Source organism: Eriocheir sinensis, chromosome 1 (genome assembly GCF_024679095.1).
Source record: "Eriocheir sinensis breed Jianghai 21 chromosome 1, ASM2467909v1, whole genome shotgun sequence".
Classification (NCBI taxonomy): domain Eukaryota; kingdom Metazoa; phylum Arthropoda; class Malacostraca; order Decapoda; family Varunidae; genus Eriocheir; species Eriocheir sinensis.
The window spans coordinates 769,647-787,794 of record NC_066509.1 but is presented as its reverse complement, the minus strand read 5'-3'; the positions used below and the strand labels follow the sequence as shown (position 1 = coordinate 787,794).

Sequence of the window (18,148 nt, the reverse complement as noted above, 5' to 3'; positions counted from 1 at the left end):
TATTTAACCATTTCTTTATTGTTACTCATTATTTGCATTTCTTGACCATTTTTAGTTTTTTTTTTCATTATATTTTTATTCGTATATTCTTTTTTTTTCATATCTCTATACAGACTCCCTCTTTTCCCTCCTTCTCTCTGCCTCCACAGCCTCCCTTCTCTCCCTTCACAGCCTCCGTCTTCTCTCCCTCGCTCTTCCTTTCTCTCCCTCCTCTTCCTCTCCCTCTCTCCTCTTCTTCCTCTTATTTCTATTGTATTATTTTGTATTTCTATCTCGTTCTTAAATTGCTTCATATCTCTCTCTTAACAGCCTCCCGCCTCTCCCTCCTCCTCCTCCTCCTCCTCCTCCTCTCCTCATCTCCCTCGCTGAGTAGAATCGCTAATTGTTTACCACTCGTTGGGCCGCTCGTAATCACTCGCTTATTGGATACTTAATGTCAATCTCTCGTTAGAATACCTCATTATCGCCGGCCAGGTAGCGAAAAGGGGGAGGGGGGGGGCGAAGGGGAGGGAGGAGGGGGCAGACAGGTGTGACGTCGAGGCAGGCAGGTAAGGTTTGGCTCTACTATCATCCACTTAGCTAATTGCCGCCTCACACCTGACTTCATAGGTATATCAGGAAGGAGGAGGAAGAGAGGGGAGATAAGACGGAGGAAGAGGAGGAGGATAAGAGGAGGAATAGGAGGAGAAGGATGGAGGAAGACGAAGGAGGAAATAGGAGGGAGAAACAGGAAGAGGAGGACGAGGAGGTAGGAATGGATGTGTAGTAGTAGTAGTAGTAGTAGTAGTAGTAGTAGTAGTAGTAGTAGTAGAAGAAGGAGTAGGAAGAAAAAGAAGAGGAGGAGGAGAAGGACCTTATTTGCCATTTAAACACACATGATTCAGACCCTGCCCATCAATAATCAGAATGTGTGTGTGTGTGTGTGTGTGTGTGTGTGTGTGTGTGTGTGTGTGTGTGTGTGTGTGTGTGTGTGTGTGAGAGAGAGGAGGGGCGTCAGAATTGCCCGTTTCCATCTTAAAGAAAGGAGAAGGGAAGATTTTCAAGCCTTTCAACAGTTCAGCCCCTCGGCCCTTTCTTTACCTGTGAGAGACCGCCTACCTATCTACCTACCTTTCCTCCCTACCTTCTCTCCCCCTCCGGCTCAGAGATAACGATGGGAGAGAAGAAAAAGGAGGGGGAGGTGAAGAAGGGCTCACACTATATCTCCTTACTATTGCCTCGAGAGAGAAAACGGAGGAAGGGAGAAAGGGAGGGTCGATGGGCGTGAGAGAGAGTGCAAGGAAAGATGGAAGAAATTGCTGGTACGTTCATATATAAAAAGAGTAAGAAAAGAGAGAGTATCCCCTAACCTATGCCCTTTCTTCACCTCAATGACATCCTAAGTCCCCAATAAGCCCTGACATTTCATCCCTTCCCGCCCTCCCTTCCTTCCTCTCTTAGAAATGATTGGTTCGTTAATACATAAAAGGGAGAGAAAGAGAGAGAGATTGAATTTTTCCTTCCCTAATTCCTTTTCTTCGCTTCTATGTCATTCTAAGTCCCCTGTAAACCTTGACACTTCTTCCCCTGCCGCCCTTCCTTCTTGCCACTCTGAGAAATCGTTGCAAAATTGATAAAAAGAAGATTGAGAGAGTGAATATTTCCTAACCTTAGTCCTTTCCTTCACTCCTTTGCCATCCTAAGTACTCCTGTAAGCCTTGACACTTCTATCCCTGCCGCCCTTTCTCTCTTCCTCTCTCAGAAATTGTTGGTGGTACGTTGAAGAGTTAAAAAGGAGAGTGAGAGAGAGAGAATATTCCCTAATCTAAGTCCATTTTTTTCACTTCTATACCATTCTAAGTCCTCTGTAAGCCTTGACACTTTTTCCATTACCGCCCTTCTTCCCTTCCTCTCTTAGAAATCGTTGTTGGTATGTTAAAGGGTTAAAAACGAAAGTGCAAAAGAGAGAGAGAGAGAGAGAGAGAGAGAGAGTGTGTGTAGTCCCTAATCTAAGTCCTTTTTTTCACTTCTATTCCATTCTAAGTCCTCTGTAAACCTTGATACTTTTTCCCTTACCGCGCTCCCTCCCTTCCTCTCTTAGAAATCGTTGGTACATTGAAAGAGTTAAAAAAGACGAGTGCGAGAGATGATATTCCCTAACCTAAGTCCTGTCTTTCCCCTGTACTTTCCCCCGTTCCTTCACCCCCAGTACGATCTCTCCCCCTTCCCTTCCCTTCCCAGCCCTCCTCCCAGCGTTCCCTTACCATTGCATACGCCGTCACACTGTAAAATGTTGGCCCCATAAACGTTGCCGCCGCCCCGGGTTTAGAGGCGGGCGGGAAGAACGTTTGTGTGACTCCCGAGGAAACGCTTAAACGAGGGTGGAATCTTTGCCAACTAAACCTGACCTCAGTAACCGTACGTTGAGACTGTAGACGCAAGGGCGGAGGGTGTGTGAGGGGGGGTGGGGGGGGGTCTTGGTATTATTCTTTTTATTATTGTTATTATTGTTATTGTTATCCTTATTATTTTATTTGTACCTTTTTTCTTGTCTTCTTTTCCTCCCTATTTTTTTTTCTTTTTCTTCTCTTTTTTGTTGTGTTATCTTTGTTTCCTTTGAGTCACAGGTCCTCCTCCTCCTCCTCCTCCTCCTCCATTAACTATCTCTAGCACAAGCTCTCCCTACCCCTCCCTCTTCCCTCCCTTCTGCAAACCCTTCAATAGGTACTCTTCCTCCTCCTCCGCCTCCTCTTCCTCCTCCTCCTCCTCATCCTGCCGGTTCTCAGATTGCGGTACATGTCAAATGGAAAGCGATGTGTCACTCCAGATATAATCGCAACAAGTGTGTGTGTGTGTATGTGTGTGTTTGTGTGTGTTTTGAGCCTTCCCCTACTGCCTCTTCCCTCCTAATCGTCCTCTTCCTCCTCCTCCCCCTCCTTCTCCTCTTCCTCCTCCTCCTTCTCCTTGTAATAAGTCAAAGGCTAACATGTGAAGCTGTCAATTAGGGGGGGGGGGAGGAAGAAGAAGAGGGAAGGGAAGGAGAGAGAGAGAGAGAGAGAGAGAGAGAGAGAGAGAGAGAGAGAGAGAGAGAGAGAGAGAGAGACAGGTGTGTGTCGCTAGGTGAGATGATTAATGGCCCAGTAGAGAGAGAGAGAGAGAGAGAGAGAGAGAGAGAGAGAGAGAGAGAGAGAGAGAGAGAGAGAGAGAGAGAGAGAGAGAGAATCTGCAGAGGACAGCTTGGGCATGCGAGCGAGGAAAAGACGGACGGAGGCTGGCTGAAAATTTTCCTTCTTTTACGATATTTTATTATGAAGTAACGCCTGGGGAAAAATAACGGCGATATATAGTGAAGAAAAGTAGATTAAAAAGGAAGATGTTAATAGGAGGAATATACGAACGCAAGAAGATGAAAAATTGATAGGGGGAAGTATGGTTTGATTTTGTGTTTCTGAAGTGAAGCAGAGAGAAGGAAAGTAATTATGATAAAAAGAAAAGTAAAAGAAAGAAAAATATAACTGATGAAGGAACTTAAGAGGTGGAGTATACGAAATGAAGAAGACGAAAATTGATTGATGGAAGTTTAGTTTGATATCCTCTTTCTGAAGTGACGTAAAGAAAAAAAATAATGGAAAGAAGATAAACGTTGATGTGATGTATAGTGAAGAAAAGTAAACCAAAATTAAATCGGCGAACTATACGAAAGCGATAATACTTGAATGCGATAGTGAAGTATAGTTTAAGTTTGTGTTTCTAAAGTAATGTCAAGTAAAAGAAAGTGTAATTAGTATCGAAGTAATAGAGAAACAAAGACAGAGGAGAGATATACAAGGGCACAGGGTCTTTTGTTTCTTGTGGTATTCTCGCTCGAGGTCGCCACAGTCATTCGTTTCCATCTCCTCCTGGCCTCTGCATCTTCCTCTATCGGCCCTGTCGCCTGCATGCCTCTGCCCCCCTTAACCCCCTTCATCCTTGCCTCACCCTTTCATCCCTGCCTCACCACGTCCATAAACCTCACCGTGGCCTTCCTATTTTCCCTCGGCCTGGCAGCTCCATCCTCAGCATCCTTCTTCTGATCTCTCCTCCGTACGTGTCCAAACCATCTCAGTCTCGGCTCCCTTACCTCACCCCCTTGTCCTTCTCCTTCCTCTCCATCTCCTCCTTCTCTTTCTTCCTCCTTTTCCTATTCCTTTGCCTCGTCCTCCTCTTTCTCCTCCTCCTTCTTATCCAACTTCTCCTCCGCTACCTCCTCTTCCTCCTCATCTTTCTACTACTACTACTACTACTACTACTACTACTACTACTACTACTACTACTACTACTACTACTACTACTACTACTACTACTACTACTTGCCATAGTTATTTGGATAGGCTTAACATTTTAAATCTACATATTTTCATTTTTATAAAGGCGAGAGGTGCGAGGAGAGTTTTTGATTGAAGCCTTTTAAAGGATGAAGGTTCGTAATAAGAGCGGTGTCAATAATGTTACGTGATCAAAAGAGCAGCGGAGGCCTCGAGGTAATGGGTTTAGGTAAAAGTCAGACTCAGTGTCAGAGAGGCAAGGGCTTCTTACTTTGGGAATGATTAAGAAACGTTAGAATAATCCTTAAACAGGGAGTACATGGAGTGTTTGATTTACAGGAACAGAATTGTGCAGACCGACTGACTACCTGTGGACCACGAATGTTCTTATGCTCTTAACAAGCGTAATTTTATGGTAGAAGAGGAATCAAAAGTGTAAAATAGATTAAAAAAAAGGCGCACTGCAAAAAATACAAAAGAAAATAGATTAATGGAGTAAATATCCTTAATCTATATCATTCGAGCATTGCCGATTAAAAAATGGCATTACATTGTATAGATAACTAAGAGAGCAATTAAGGGATAGATAAAAATGACAAGCATAGATAGCAGCGGAAAGACAGAGGGAGGTCGGCTTAGTTCCCTTCCGATTCTCTATTCCTAAAAGTATCACCGACTACGCAGCTTCATAATATTCGGCAGGAGGGTGAACGCAAACTTAGGGGCGATATAAAAAGGCGGAGAAAAAGATGCCAGCGAATAGACAGAGAGGAGTAGAGTAAGTTTCCTTCCGATTCTCTATTCCTAAAGTATCGCCGACTATGCAGCGTCATAATCGGCAGGAGGGTGAACGCAAACTTGGGGGCGATATAAAAAGGCGAAGTAAATAGGAAATAGAGAAAAAAACAGAGGGAGGTAAAGTAAGTTCCCTTCCGATTCTCTATTCCTAAAAGCATCACCGACTATACGCAGCGTCATTTATATTCGGCAGGAGAGTGAACGCAAACTTAAGGGCGATATAAAAATGCAAAGTAAATAGGAAATAAAGAAAAGACAAAGGGGGGCTGAGTAAGTTCACTTCCGATTCTCTATTCTTAAAGTATCGCCGAGTACGCAGCGCCATTGTATTCGGAGGGGGAGTGAACGCAAACTTAGGGGCGATATAAAAAGGCGCGTATGAGGGACATCTGCCTCCGCCTCCGCCGTTTGCGAGATAATGAGACAAAGTTAGAAGCGAAGAAAGAGAATTCTGATTGTCTTCCTCGCCGAAACTTTCTTCACTTTCTTCCTCAGCTTCAGGCAGGCAGAGAGAGAGAGAGAGAGAGAGAGAGAGAGAGAGAGAGAATGTGTGAGGGTCATTTCGGTACACACACACACACACACACACACACACACACACACACGGATAAAACTTAGACACAAACGTACTCAGACCTTCTTTCTTTCTTTGTTTGTTTCCTGTCCTTCCTATCTTTTCTCTTCTTTTTTTTTTGTCTCGTCTTTATTGTTTTCTTTCTTCAGCGTTTCTTCTCTGTAATTTCTCTATATTATTGCTTGTAGTAGTAGTAGTAGAAGTAGTAGTAGTAATATTATTATTATTATTATTATTATTATTGTTATTATTAGCAGTATTATTAGTATTAGTATTAGTATTTCTATTATTATTCCTTTGTCCTACTCCTCCTCCTCCTCCTTCTCCTCCTCCTCCTTCTCCTCCTCCTCCTTCTCCTCCTCCTCTTCCTTCTCCTCCTCCTCCTCCTCCTCCTCCTCCTCCTCATCCTTCTTAGCATCAAAGTCTTGCACACTGAGAGACTAGCGTAAGGAGGAGGAGGAGGGGAGGAGAAGACCTCATCAGCGTGTCACAACCTCCTCTTGGCCTCTCCTCTCCCTCCCTCCCTTCCCTCTCTCCCTCTTCTCCCTTTCTTCCTCGTCTCCCTCCTGTCTCCCTTCCTTGCCTCACTGTCTCCATGTCTGGCCTCCCTGTCGCCTCGTCAACGCCTTGTCAGTGAAAGCTTAGTGGGAGGGAGAATAGGGAGGAAGGAAGAGGAAGGTTCATAGGTGTAAGGAAGGGTAAGGGAAGGTAAGGAAGGAAGGGGGTAAAGGAGGGAAGGTAAGGATATAAGGGAGAGAAAGGGAGGAATGATAAGGGGAAGAAGAAAATTAGGAAGGACGAGATGTGGAAAATAGGAAAGGAGAGAGAGAGAGAGAGAGAGAGAGAGAGAGAGAGAGAGAGAGAGAGAGAGAATAGAGGAAGTGAGAATGGACGAAAGAAGCAAGAGAGGAGGAAACTAAAACAAAGGGAGAAAGGGAAGAGAAGGAGGAGGAGGGTAGGGTTACGACAAAATCCGTGAGAGAGAGAGAGAGAGAGAATGAGATATAAAAACAAAAAAGTATGGAGGAGTTATGTCGGGTCAGGGAGTGAGGGAAGCAACGGAGTCGTCGGGTATGAAAGAGGAAGTTTAAAGGATGGGCGGTAAGGAAAAAGGAGGTCGCAGTGTTGAGGGGATGCAGGAAGAAAAATGGGAAGAGGAAGGAAGGGGAAAGGTGCAGAGGAAGGGTCGTAATGAGATACCAAAAGCAGAACGTGTAGATAGGAAGGAAAAAACGATAGATTAGTAAGGTAACGTAAAGAATGGGAACAAGAATAAAAAATGGGAAAGAGGAGGAGGAGGAAAGTGCAGAGGAAGGGACGTAATGAGATACCAGAAGCAGAACGTGTAGATGGGAAGGAAAAAACGATAGATTAATAAGATAGAATAAAGGATGGGAACAAGAAAAAAAATAGGAAGAAGAAGGAAGAATGCAGAGGAAGGGACGTAATGTGTAGATGGGAAGGATAACTGTAGACTCGCAAGGTAAAGAGGGGAAGGAGGAAGATAAACGGAGAGAATAGGAAGGAAATTGAGGAGAAAGTGTAAAGAGCAGATCAAGGGCGTAATATCGAACATTTACATTCTTAAGCATCACTAAAACATCTTAAACCTTTGTCCGTTCCCTTATACAAAGTGCTACTCCTCCTCCTCCGCCTTCTCATGTACAAATACTATAGACTTCGATTCTCTTTTATCCTCCTCAAAATCGTACCTTCCTATTCTTAAGCATCACTAAAACATCTTGAACCTTTGTCTGTGCCCTTATACACAATGCTGCTGCTCCTCTTAAGCTTTCCCTCGTACAAATACTATAGACTTCGATTCTCCTTTATCCTCCTCAAAATCGTACCTTCCTATTCTTAAGCATCACTAAAACATCTTAAACCTTTGTCCGCGCCCTCATACACAATGCTGCTCCTCCTCTACCTATTCTCTCCTATTTATTCCCTCGCACAAATAATGTAGACTTCGATTCCCCTTGACCCGCCTCGAAAGCTTACCGATGAATAAGTGAAGGGGATGAAGTAAGTAGGTCGCCGCTCCAGCCTCACGCCAAAGCTTCTTGTGGCGTCTATTGTATATTACTTCTTATTGCATCATGTTTTCCTGTATTACATTCTATCTTACTGACATGTTATATTTTTCTTTTGCTTTCCTCATCCTCTCCTTTTTCCTTGTTCCTATTTTTACGGTCTGTTACATTGTATTCTACTCTTGCATTATATATTCTTCTATCTTTTACATTATAGTTTACTCTTGCATTATATTTTACTGTGTTTTCTTTATATTTTACAGTCTCTTACGTTATTATATTACTCGCATCGTTCGTGGCCTTTCTCTCTTAAAGGTACATATATATTTTTTTCTTCTTTTTTTCATTATTTAACATTGTCTTTATTTTTCTTCTTTTTCTTATCATTTTTTTCGTCTATTCTTTTATCTTTTTCATTTTCGTCTTTTTATTTATTTCTTTTTTTTCGTCTTTTTATTTTTTCGTCTGTTTTCATTTTCTTTCTTTTCGTCTTTTTTCTTCATTGTTTTCCCAAAGACCCCGCGGCAAAAGTTAGTCCAGTCTCGGGTCGCTGAAACAAAGGAAAATCGCTTGCGCCTTTGTCTGGTGTGTGTGTGTGTGTGTGTGTGTGTGTGTGTGTGTGTGTGTGTGTCCTCTTACGTGTAGACTGCTGATACACACACACACACACACACACACACACACACACACTCATGTTTTATTCATCAAAGGGTTAAAAGAAAAGAAAATACAAAGCTCAAACACGAAAATAAGAATGAAAAATAAATATTGAACACTCGAACTTGTCTGAATCTGGACGTCAAAATATTCGCGTAAAAGTAATAAAAATAATATAAAAAAATAAATAATAAGAAATGATAATGATAAAAATGATATGACAGTAATAACAACCCAGACTATCTATCTATATCTATCTATATTCTTACCAATTTATCTCCCTTTTTATCTCTTTTTCCCTCCTATCTCTTTCCCTTTCTCCCATCCTCTCCTTTTCCCTCATTTCTCTCCCTCTCTGTCTGTCCCTGTAACGTACCCTTTCAACCCTTCTCTCCTTTTCTCCTTTACACCCTCCCCCTCTCCCTTCCCTCTCTCTCTCTCTCTCCCTCCCTCTATCTATCCCTTTCCCTCTCACTCACTCCTTTCCTCTCCCTCTCCCTCCTCCTCTCCCTCATTTCCTCCCTTTTCTTCTTCCTTACTCTCTCTCTCTCTCTCTCTCTCTCTCTCTCTCTCTCTCTCTCTCTCTCTCTCTCTCTGCTGTCCCGGTACATCGCTTTTTTGCGGGAACTAATTTTCTCGCGGTATTTCAGGGACCCAACTTGTGGCAAACTCTTCCCCGTGTTTAAGGGCGAGGACGACTAATTATTTAGAAAAGTTTGGAGACGTGTTCGGCAGGCAGCGGGGCGTCCTTGAGCCAGGCAGGGAAGGGAGGGAGGGGAAGGATGCAGGAGACGGAAGAGAGGTGAGGGAGGGATGGGGGGAAGAAGGGAAGATGCAGGAGATAAGGAAGAGACGAAAGGAGGGAAGGAAGGAGAGGGAAGGAGGGAGGAAAGGAGACAAGGGAGGGAGGGAAGGATGCAGAAGACAGAGAAGAAGTAAAGTGACGAAGGGAAGGACTGAGGAGACGAGAGAAGGATGAAGAGGATGGAGGAGACTGATAGAGAGGGAAGAAAGAAGGAAGGGAAGGAAGGAAGAATGGAGGAGACAGCGAAGGAGTATAAGGAAGGGAGAAAAGATTGAAAGAGGCAGGGGGTTGGGGGGGGGGGGGATTAAAGAATGGAGAGAAGGTTGGAGGAGACTGTAAACTAGTAGAGTGAAAGAGAAAGGGGTGGGGAGAGAAGAGAAATGGGAGGGATGGAAAGGAGATAAGAGGAGGAGGAGACATAAAGGATGGGATGGCAGGGGAGGAAGAGAAATAAAGAAGGGAAGAGAGAAAGTAGGAGAAGGATTGGAGGGAATGAAAGAAAAGAAGAAGGGAAGAGAAGGAGATAGGAAGGAAAGGAGGGAGGGAGATAGGGAGGGATAAAAGAAGAGAAAATAAAGTGAAAGGGAAGGAGAGAGAAAGTAAGGGTGGTGAGAAGTGTGTGTGTGTGTGTGTGTATGTATGTATGTATGTATGTATGTGTGTGGGTGTGTGCGCGCAATACTGATGTGCAACCATAAACCACAGACATGCAAAAGCACCAGAAAGAGGAGGAGGAAGAAGAGGAAAAAAGGAGGAGGAGATAAAGGAGGCAATGAGAGGAAGAAGGAAGGAAGGAAGAAGAGCAGGTGGAGGAGGAGGCAGGAGAAGAAAGATGAGGAATAAACACCTGAAGAATGAGGAAGAGGAGGCGGAGGAGGAGAAAGAGGAGGAGCAGGAGGAGCGGTAACCGGTTAGCAGGAGGCAGTAAGTTCAGCAGAAAGCGCCCTAGAGAAACATCAGTTGCATACCCTGATACCTAATGGACTACTGGGCCGCCACTACCACTACCACCACCACTGCAGAGGTGGTGGTGGTGGTGGTGGTGAAAATGGTTGTAGTTGTGGTTTTCCTTTTCTCTCCTTCCTTCTTTCCTTCCGTTCTTTACTCCTTTCTTTCTTGCTTCCTTCCTTTCCTTACTCCTGTCTTCCTTTATTCCCTTACTCCTTTCTTTCCTCCTCTGCTTCTCTTTTTGTTTTCCTTGTTTCATTCTTCTTCTATCCTCTCCTCCATCCCTTCTTGTCCCTCCCCCTTCTTTCTTTCCCCCCTTCTTTCTTTCCCTTCCTCACACTCCCTCACTAACCGTCCCCTTCCGCTCCCTTCCTTTACCAAACTGAGACACGCACAGTCGATGAGTTAAGCGCTAAATTACATAAATAAAGAAAAATTTTAAAATAGAGACGAACAGAAAGACAGACAGGCAGACGACGACACAGACAACATAGAATTCAGAGGCGGAGACAGACAGAGTGACGAACAGACAGGAACAGACAGACACGCAATACTGACACTAATTCAGACACGCGGAATCGGCTCGTTCGACAGACAGACAGACAGACAGACAGATAGACAAACAGACACCATAGAATTCAGGGGCAGAGATTGACTGAGTGAGGAACAAACGACAAGTAATACAGACACACGGAATCAGTTCACTCGACAGACAGACAGACAGACAGACAGCATCAACTTTCCCGCACGCCCCAGCAAGCACACCAAAAAGAGAATATCGGAAAAATAAAAACGCGAGAAATTATGTTCCCGTCGGCTTTCTCGTTCGCTGGAAATCTCGGTGCGCCGGGGAAAGTCGGGCCACTGTTGAGCCATCTCGTCTTATTAACTTAATGCATCTCGCGCAGAACTTCGGCTGTTGTGAAGCGAGGTGAAAGAAGATTCTGTTCTCCTTTATCGTGACTGCCTACACGCTCCTCTGCTAAATGTGTCGTGGAGTTTATGAGCGAATGCACTGAGCTGCCTCTCAATAAGCTGGGACACACACACCTTCAGGAATACGTTGTGCCGTGGATTTAGCGAAGTGTATATAGAAGGATACAGTTTTTCATTTGTTTAGAAGGACGTGTCGAGCTGTCAAATCTGTTGCGGTATAGGCGCGAAAGCACTGAGTTGCCTGTCAATATCCTGGGACTCTCACACCTTCAGGAATACGTTGTGCCGTGGATTTAGCGAAGTGTACATAGAAGGATACAGTTTTTCATTTGTTTAGAAGGACGTGTCGAGCTGCCAAATCTGTTGCGGAGTAGGCGCGAAAGCACTGAACTGCCTGTCAATATCCTGGGACTCGCACACCTTCAGGAGGAGGATGTGCCGTGAATTTAACAAAGAGCGTTGATAACATGCGGTAATAAACTTGTATCAAATCTTCAGCTGCAGGCCTTTGTAAGCTAGACTCACTGAAGAACTTTATGTACTTAAGAATTCACTGTTATTAGGGAAGAGAGCAAAAAATAGTTAAATGATAATGCAGTAGTAACAATTAATATATGACTATAGTTCAACTGCTAATAAAGTGAGGCACATTTTTTTCGCCTTTCACGTCAATGTTATCGTAGCAAAACAATTATTACGATATGGAAAGTTAACACACACACACACACACACACACACACACACACACACACACACACACACACACACACGCCGGCGACGACATAAAAGTCAATATTTCCCGTGTCGAGTTTGTTTTTTGTTTCCGGCAATAAAAATTTTCCAGAAATATGGAGACTGATTGACTGGAGCCGCGCGGGTGGGTGTCAAAGCGCAGGTGTGTGTGTGTGTGTGTGTGTGTGTGTGTGTGTGTTTTTCCGGTCCGTTTTTGTGTGTATAAGGTTGTTGTTGTTGTTTTCTTACGCCATGCAGTTACAAGTTCAATTCAGTATTCGGCTACGGTACACTTATCAACTCTCGTGTTTGGTACGTGTCCCTTTCCTGTCTGCACTCTGAGGCGGATTAGCATAACGGCGTGGACTGATGATAAAATACTCGAGGGCATAATTATCGAAATGAGATCACTTGCCGAATTGAATTAAGTTATCTAATTAGAGAACTGCATCATGGTTTCTGACACGGGAGATTTTATTCATCACATTCATCAGCAGCATCACGTTACATGGTGGATGATGGTAATATAGTAACGCTGCTGTTCTCGACGTAATTAAATTGGTGGGTATTATGGGCATGAATTTTGAAGAGGAATTTGACGAACTTGCGCACTCAATATCGATGACAGGGGAACATAACTTCAAATGATAAGGTAAAAGAATCCAATCTCTATCTTAGTAAGGCAACAGATACCAAGGTCAGTAGTACAGTAGTAGTCAGCATCAGAAAAAAAATACACACCAACAGTTACCATTGACCTTAGCATAAAAAAAATAATACTAAGATCAACTCACTCCAAGCTTTCCCTTTCATCTCCCATTTCTTCTTTTCCCAACATTTCTTTCCCTCTTTTTCCTCTCATTTTCTCTTTTACCTTATCCCTTTCTCCCTTCATCTCTCCTATATCATACTTCTCCATTTACCGTTTCCCTTCCATCTCCCATTTCTTCTTGTCCCAACATTTCTTTCCCTCTTTTTCCTCTCATTTTCTCTTCTACCTTATCCCTTTATCCCTTAGTCTTTCCCATATCATATTCCAGTTTCCCTTGACCTCAGCCTCACTATAGTAGCGGTAGTACCCAGGCCATGACCTTCGCCCTATCCCGTCGGCTTTGTTATGATAATCCAACACACGGCCGCCGCTTTTATGAGAATTGCCCCCATAAGCTGTATCGATATACTAATCACCTTCATTACGAGTATAATTGATGCCATTAGCGTCAGAATAACTTTTTTAGCACACGAGTGGACGGGGACACACACACACACACACACACACACACACACACAAACAAACACAGACCAATACATATATAAAGACGATGAATGACAAAAAAGTATACTTATATATAAAAAAAAAAAATTTACATACATCACACCCACAAGATGACCTTCCCTCCGTTCCCTCCTCCTCTTCCTCCTCCTCCTCCTCCTCCTCCTCCTCCTCCTCCTCATCCTCCCCCTCCTCCTCCTCCTCCTCCCTCCCAGCGTGGGCGTCCTGTGATTACTGAGTGGTGATAAATGACTTGAATTTAATAGGGTACCAACTCCCCCTCCTCCCCCTACCCCCTTCCCCTCCCTCCCACCCCCTATAGACAGCGTAGTGCTCCCCCTATTAATCATATTTTATCCTCATCTGATTATTCATTCTGTATAACGCCGAGCGGCGAGAGAGCGATGGAATACTGATGAAAAAGCATTGATAGTGTGACGCTGGTGTATGGGGAAGGGGTAAGGGAGAGAGAGAGCGGGGTAGGGGAAGGCAGGGAGAGGAAGGAAGTGTAAAGGGGAGGTAGGGGAAGGAAGAGTAAAGGGGGAGATAGGGGAAGGGAAGGGAGGCCAGGGAGAGGAAAGAAGGGGGAGAAAAAGGAAGGGTGGAAATGGGAAGGGAGAGGAAGGGAGGGGGAGGAGAAGCGGGAGAGGAAGAGGAGAGAAGAAGGAAGGGGAAGGAGGGAAAGAAGGGAAGGAGAGGAAGGAAGAAAAGGTAAGGGAAGGGAGAAAAAGGAGGGAGGGGCCGGGAGAGGAAGTAAAGGGAAGGGGGAGGGAGAAGGTAGGAGTCAGGGAGGGAGTAGGGGAGGTACACACACACACACACACACACACACACACACACACACACACACATTACAGCTCGCATGATATCCTGTACTCAATGTGCTTCTTTTTTCGCTTTCTTTGACACGGAAAGTCCTGCGTATTGTTATGGCCACACCCACGCCAATCTCCTCTTTTTCATATTAGCTACAAGGAACAGAACGATTTGGCTTCGATTAGGTAATACAGGAGAAGGTGGAGGATGCTGGATGTTCGATTTCGCGTTCAATTTCCAAACTCCGCTATTCTTTATCCTCGTCTTGCGTCCTCAGTTCGATTCCCGTAGCTTTTATACCCGCTTCTGCCACTCACGCATTGAATAAGTGGGTCTGTGAGTGCTTTGATCTGGTTTTCGTGGTGGGATTCAAAATTATAAGGCTATTGTTTTCAGTTGGTCTTTTATTGCAGCCTTCACTTCGAGGTCTGTAACTTTTCTCTGCATTCTAACACTTCCGCATCGATTTAGTGGAGGTGTGAGAGTTCAGGTTTGATTTCTGGTGCTAGTCTGCGTTTCCTTTTTGCTTTTCTTTCTTGGTAAATTTATGGCCTGTCGAGAAGCGGTGGTAATAGCTTTGGTAACATCCCTCTAGTTTATTCCTCGTTCAGTTCACACTTTTATGTTCTGGTTTGATTTTTGGGTTAAGTCGCTGTTTCTCTTGCTCTCCTTGCCTTCTCCTTTTTCTCTCATGGTAAATCAATGACGTGGCTTGGCTTGGAGGCGATATTCTTTAGTAATATCCCTTCTCTTTCTTTTCTTTCCTACATCCGATTCAAAATGTCACGTTCCGATTTGATTATTGGGTTAAGTCTCTTTCTTTTGCTCTCCTTGCCTTCTCCTTTTTCCCTCTTGATAAACCTATGACATGGCTAGTTCGTGGAGGTCATATTCTTTAGTAATGTCCCTTCTTTATCTTCTTTTTCCTTCGTTCGATTCAGACTGTCATGTATTGAGGCCATTTCCAAGGGTGGCATAGCATACTGCACGTCCGTCAAGGGCCTCTGCTTCGTACCCTGCCAGTAAGTCTTCAGGAAATCAATCCCTTGCCGTGTACAGTGCCTGAGGTGAAAAAAGAGGCGAGGGCGACAACCCTGACACATGCCAGCAATCTCCTCTTTACCCTATGTGGCTGGAACTATTTCTACCGGTGTCCTTTTTCTCTCTACCTTGGTCGCTAACACAGCTGTAAACGAGAGCTTTTTCGCATCTTTCTTCTGAGCCTCCGCGTTAGGGACGAGACATATCTGGAGAGGATTTTACGAATGGACTTTTCTCTCTCTCTCTCTCTTTTACCTCTACGTACCATAACATCCCCACCATCACCGCCCATGTAGTTGAACCTTCTTTTTCTTACGTTTCCAAACCTATATGCTTTTCTTCGGTAACATAACGGGAACAGCTTCTACCAATGGAATTTTCCCTCTCTCTTTTACCTCTACGCACACCAACATCCCCACCATCACCGCTCATGTATTTGACCCTTTCTTTTCTTACCTTTCAGACCCTTCATTCTTTTCTTAGGTAACATCTCTGGGGCAACTTCTACCGCTGATCTCTTTCTCTCTCCCTCTTTCATATCTACGTAACATTGCCACCACCGCTCATGTATTTGACCCTTTCTTTCCTTACCTTTCAGACCCTTCATTTTCTTAGGTAGCATCTCTGGAGCAACTTCTACCGCTGATCTCTTTCTCTCTCCCTCTTTCATATCTACGTAACATCGCCACCACCGCTCATGTTGTTGATCGTTTGTCTTTCTTTTTGAGGGCGAAGTGGACAGCCCGAGGACTAGAATAGAGGATAAAAAGCTAGGTCGGTACTGTCAGACGCTTCCACAGCTCACACCAACTATATTCAAAGGCCAAAAAGGGGGTCAGTCAGGTTTATTGAGTGTTCTTTTAGGTTCATGGTACAGACGTAGGGTCAAACTACCTCCAGGGTCATGAAACTACCTCTGGAAATGCCCCCAACAACTCCTACGAAAGCTTTGTCAGATGTGTGTGTGCTTGGGCGCCGAAGAATATTACCCTAAAAATCGCGCACTACGTTACTTCCATGTGCCATCATTACCCTTAAACCCAAGCAATATACACACCTCAGAAATGGGAGAAAATAATGTGCCACAGAGATAGGAACCAACACACGCGAACAGAGACAGACGAAAGTAAGCAAATATATATGAAAAAAAATTACAAATCTACATATATCACACCCCCAAGACGACCTACACCCCTTCCTCCTCCTCTTCTTCCTCCTCCTCCTCCTCCAGTTCAATCTCCTGTTACTTCATTGCTTAGGTTAATGTTACTCTTTCCTAATGTGTTGATATTTGCCTTTCAGAATACTACAACGAGTGAATTCCCGAAGCTGTAGCAAACACACCATTGGCTTTGAGGTGACAGAGAGAGAGAGAGAGAGAGAGAGAGAGAGAGAGAGAGAGAGAGAGAGAGAGAGAGAGAGAGAGAGAGAGAGAGAGAGAGAGAGAGAGAGAGAGAAGGAATGAGAGACAGACAGAAAAATGGTGTGGCCTCATATCAACGACCTGACACACACACACACTTCTCTATGTATTTATTATATTTCTCGAACTCGAACAGCAGCAAGAGGACTCCGGAGTGTCTGTCTGTGTCGCTGGAAGAGTCAAACATGAAAGTCTCACAGCGGCGCACCTGCATATTACATCCCCGGCCTGGCCCTCCCCCCCAAGCCTGACCCGACCCGTGGCCCCGAGGAAAAGTTTGTTGAGGAAGTACGAGATTTCTCCCAGACCAGTAGGATAGAACCAAAGAAAGGGACGAGGGATGGAGGAAACTCGTAGACAGGGAGAGTGATTGACAGTGGACGTAGAGTGATGAGTTTCGATCTGTCATGTATCTGTTTCGTATCGTTGTGAAATAAACAGAAATAATTCCCATCAGACCAGTAGGATAGAACCAAAGAAATGGAGGGATGGAGGAAACTCGCAGACAGGGAGAGTGATTGACAGTGGACGTAGGGTGATGAGTTTCGAGCTGTCATGTATATGTCGTGTATCGTTGTGAAGTAAACAGACAGAATTCCCTTCAGACCACCAGGATACAGCCAAAGAAAGGGACGAGGGATGGAGGAAACTCGTAGACGGGGAGAGTGACAAATTTCTTATATAATGAGTTCTGGGTTATCGTATATTTATCTTTTATCGTTGTGGAATAAACAGCAACGAGTTCTTATAAGATCACCGAGTTATATACAAGCGACGTAGTCAAAGAATGATAGAGAATTACCATAGACAGTCGCTGAAGGCTTGAAGAAAATCGGATTAAAACCTTTGTACCAGTTATTGTATTTTATCGTTAGTTTAGTCCTGTGTGAGGCAGGCGGAGGAGGAGGAGGAGGGGGTGGTTGGGTGAAGAGTCAGCGTGGGGCGTATAGATATCAGATGAATTGAAGAGTTCCAGATTTGACCGAAGCTTTCTGATTGTCTGGCGAGGCGGGCGTGTGACCATCAAATACCAGGTCCCTCCCTCAGTAACCCCACCCTTCGGCCCTCCCTTACCCCTCCTCTCCCCCTTACACATCCCCATCCCTCAACCCTCCCTTACCTCTCCTTCCCTCCCTCACACTTCCCTTCTCCCCTTCCTCCCTTACTCATCCCCGTCCCACGTCCCTCCCTCACTCCTCTCCCTCTACTCCCCTTCCTCCTCCCCTCTCTCCCTCCTTCCCTTCCCTCCTCCACCTGCCTTTGTCAGCTGAAATTGAGCGCCGGTGCCTCGCGTCGGGAGGTCGAGTCGAAACCACCAGTCCGCGGGGAAATGAAGGCGGGAGAACGTCTGTTTGTTAAGTGGGGAGCCGCGGCCCCGGGGAGCGGTGTCCTGCGGCCGGGGAATCTGGAGTAATAGAGCTTTGTGTTGGGCATTGGCTGGTGGTGGTGGTGGTGGTGGTGGTGGTGTGGTGGTTCAAGAGGAGAACGAGTGAATGAACGAGAGATGGTAGTAGTAGTAGTAGTAGTAGTAGTAGTAGTAGTAGTAGTAATAAAAGTAATGGAGAAAAATAGACCCGTAGAGATAGATACATAGATACTAATTTGTTTGCATATTGTAAACATGTATATATTAATAGCAATAAATATTTAATCACTTACTTAGATACGATAATATACAAATCCGAAAGCAAAAATAATAGCAAGTGAAACGTGTGTGTGTGTGTGTGTGTGTGTGTGTGTGTGTGTGTGTGTGTGTGTGTGTGTGTGTGTGTGTGTGCTTTCCAATTTTTATTCTCCCGGTATTGAATCTAACACGTAATGACCGATTT

General features: G+C 44.6%; 1 long non-coding RNA gene across 16 annotated transcripts in view; it reads left to right on the top strand.

Annotated features, from left to right (window-relative positions):
* LOC127002094 (uncharacterized) overlaps nucleotides 1–18,148 on the top strand; it is a 59,527-nt gene that overhangs the window by 20,776 nt on the left and 20,603 nt on the right. For 9 of the 16 annotated variants that reach the window (XR_007755838.1, XR_007755791.1, XR_007755795.1 and 6 more), the window contains one exon: nucleotides 16,199–16,253. The exons of the other annotated variants lie outside the window; for them this stretch is intronic. This is a non-coding gene — a long non-coding RNA (uncharacterized LOC127002094). The remainder of the gene's footprint in view (nucleotides 1–16,198; nucleotides 16,254–18,148) is intronic. 16 annotated transcript variants of the gene reach the window in all.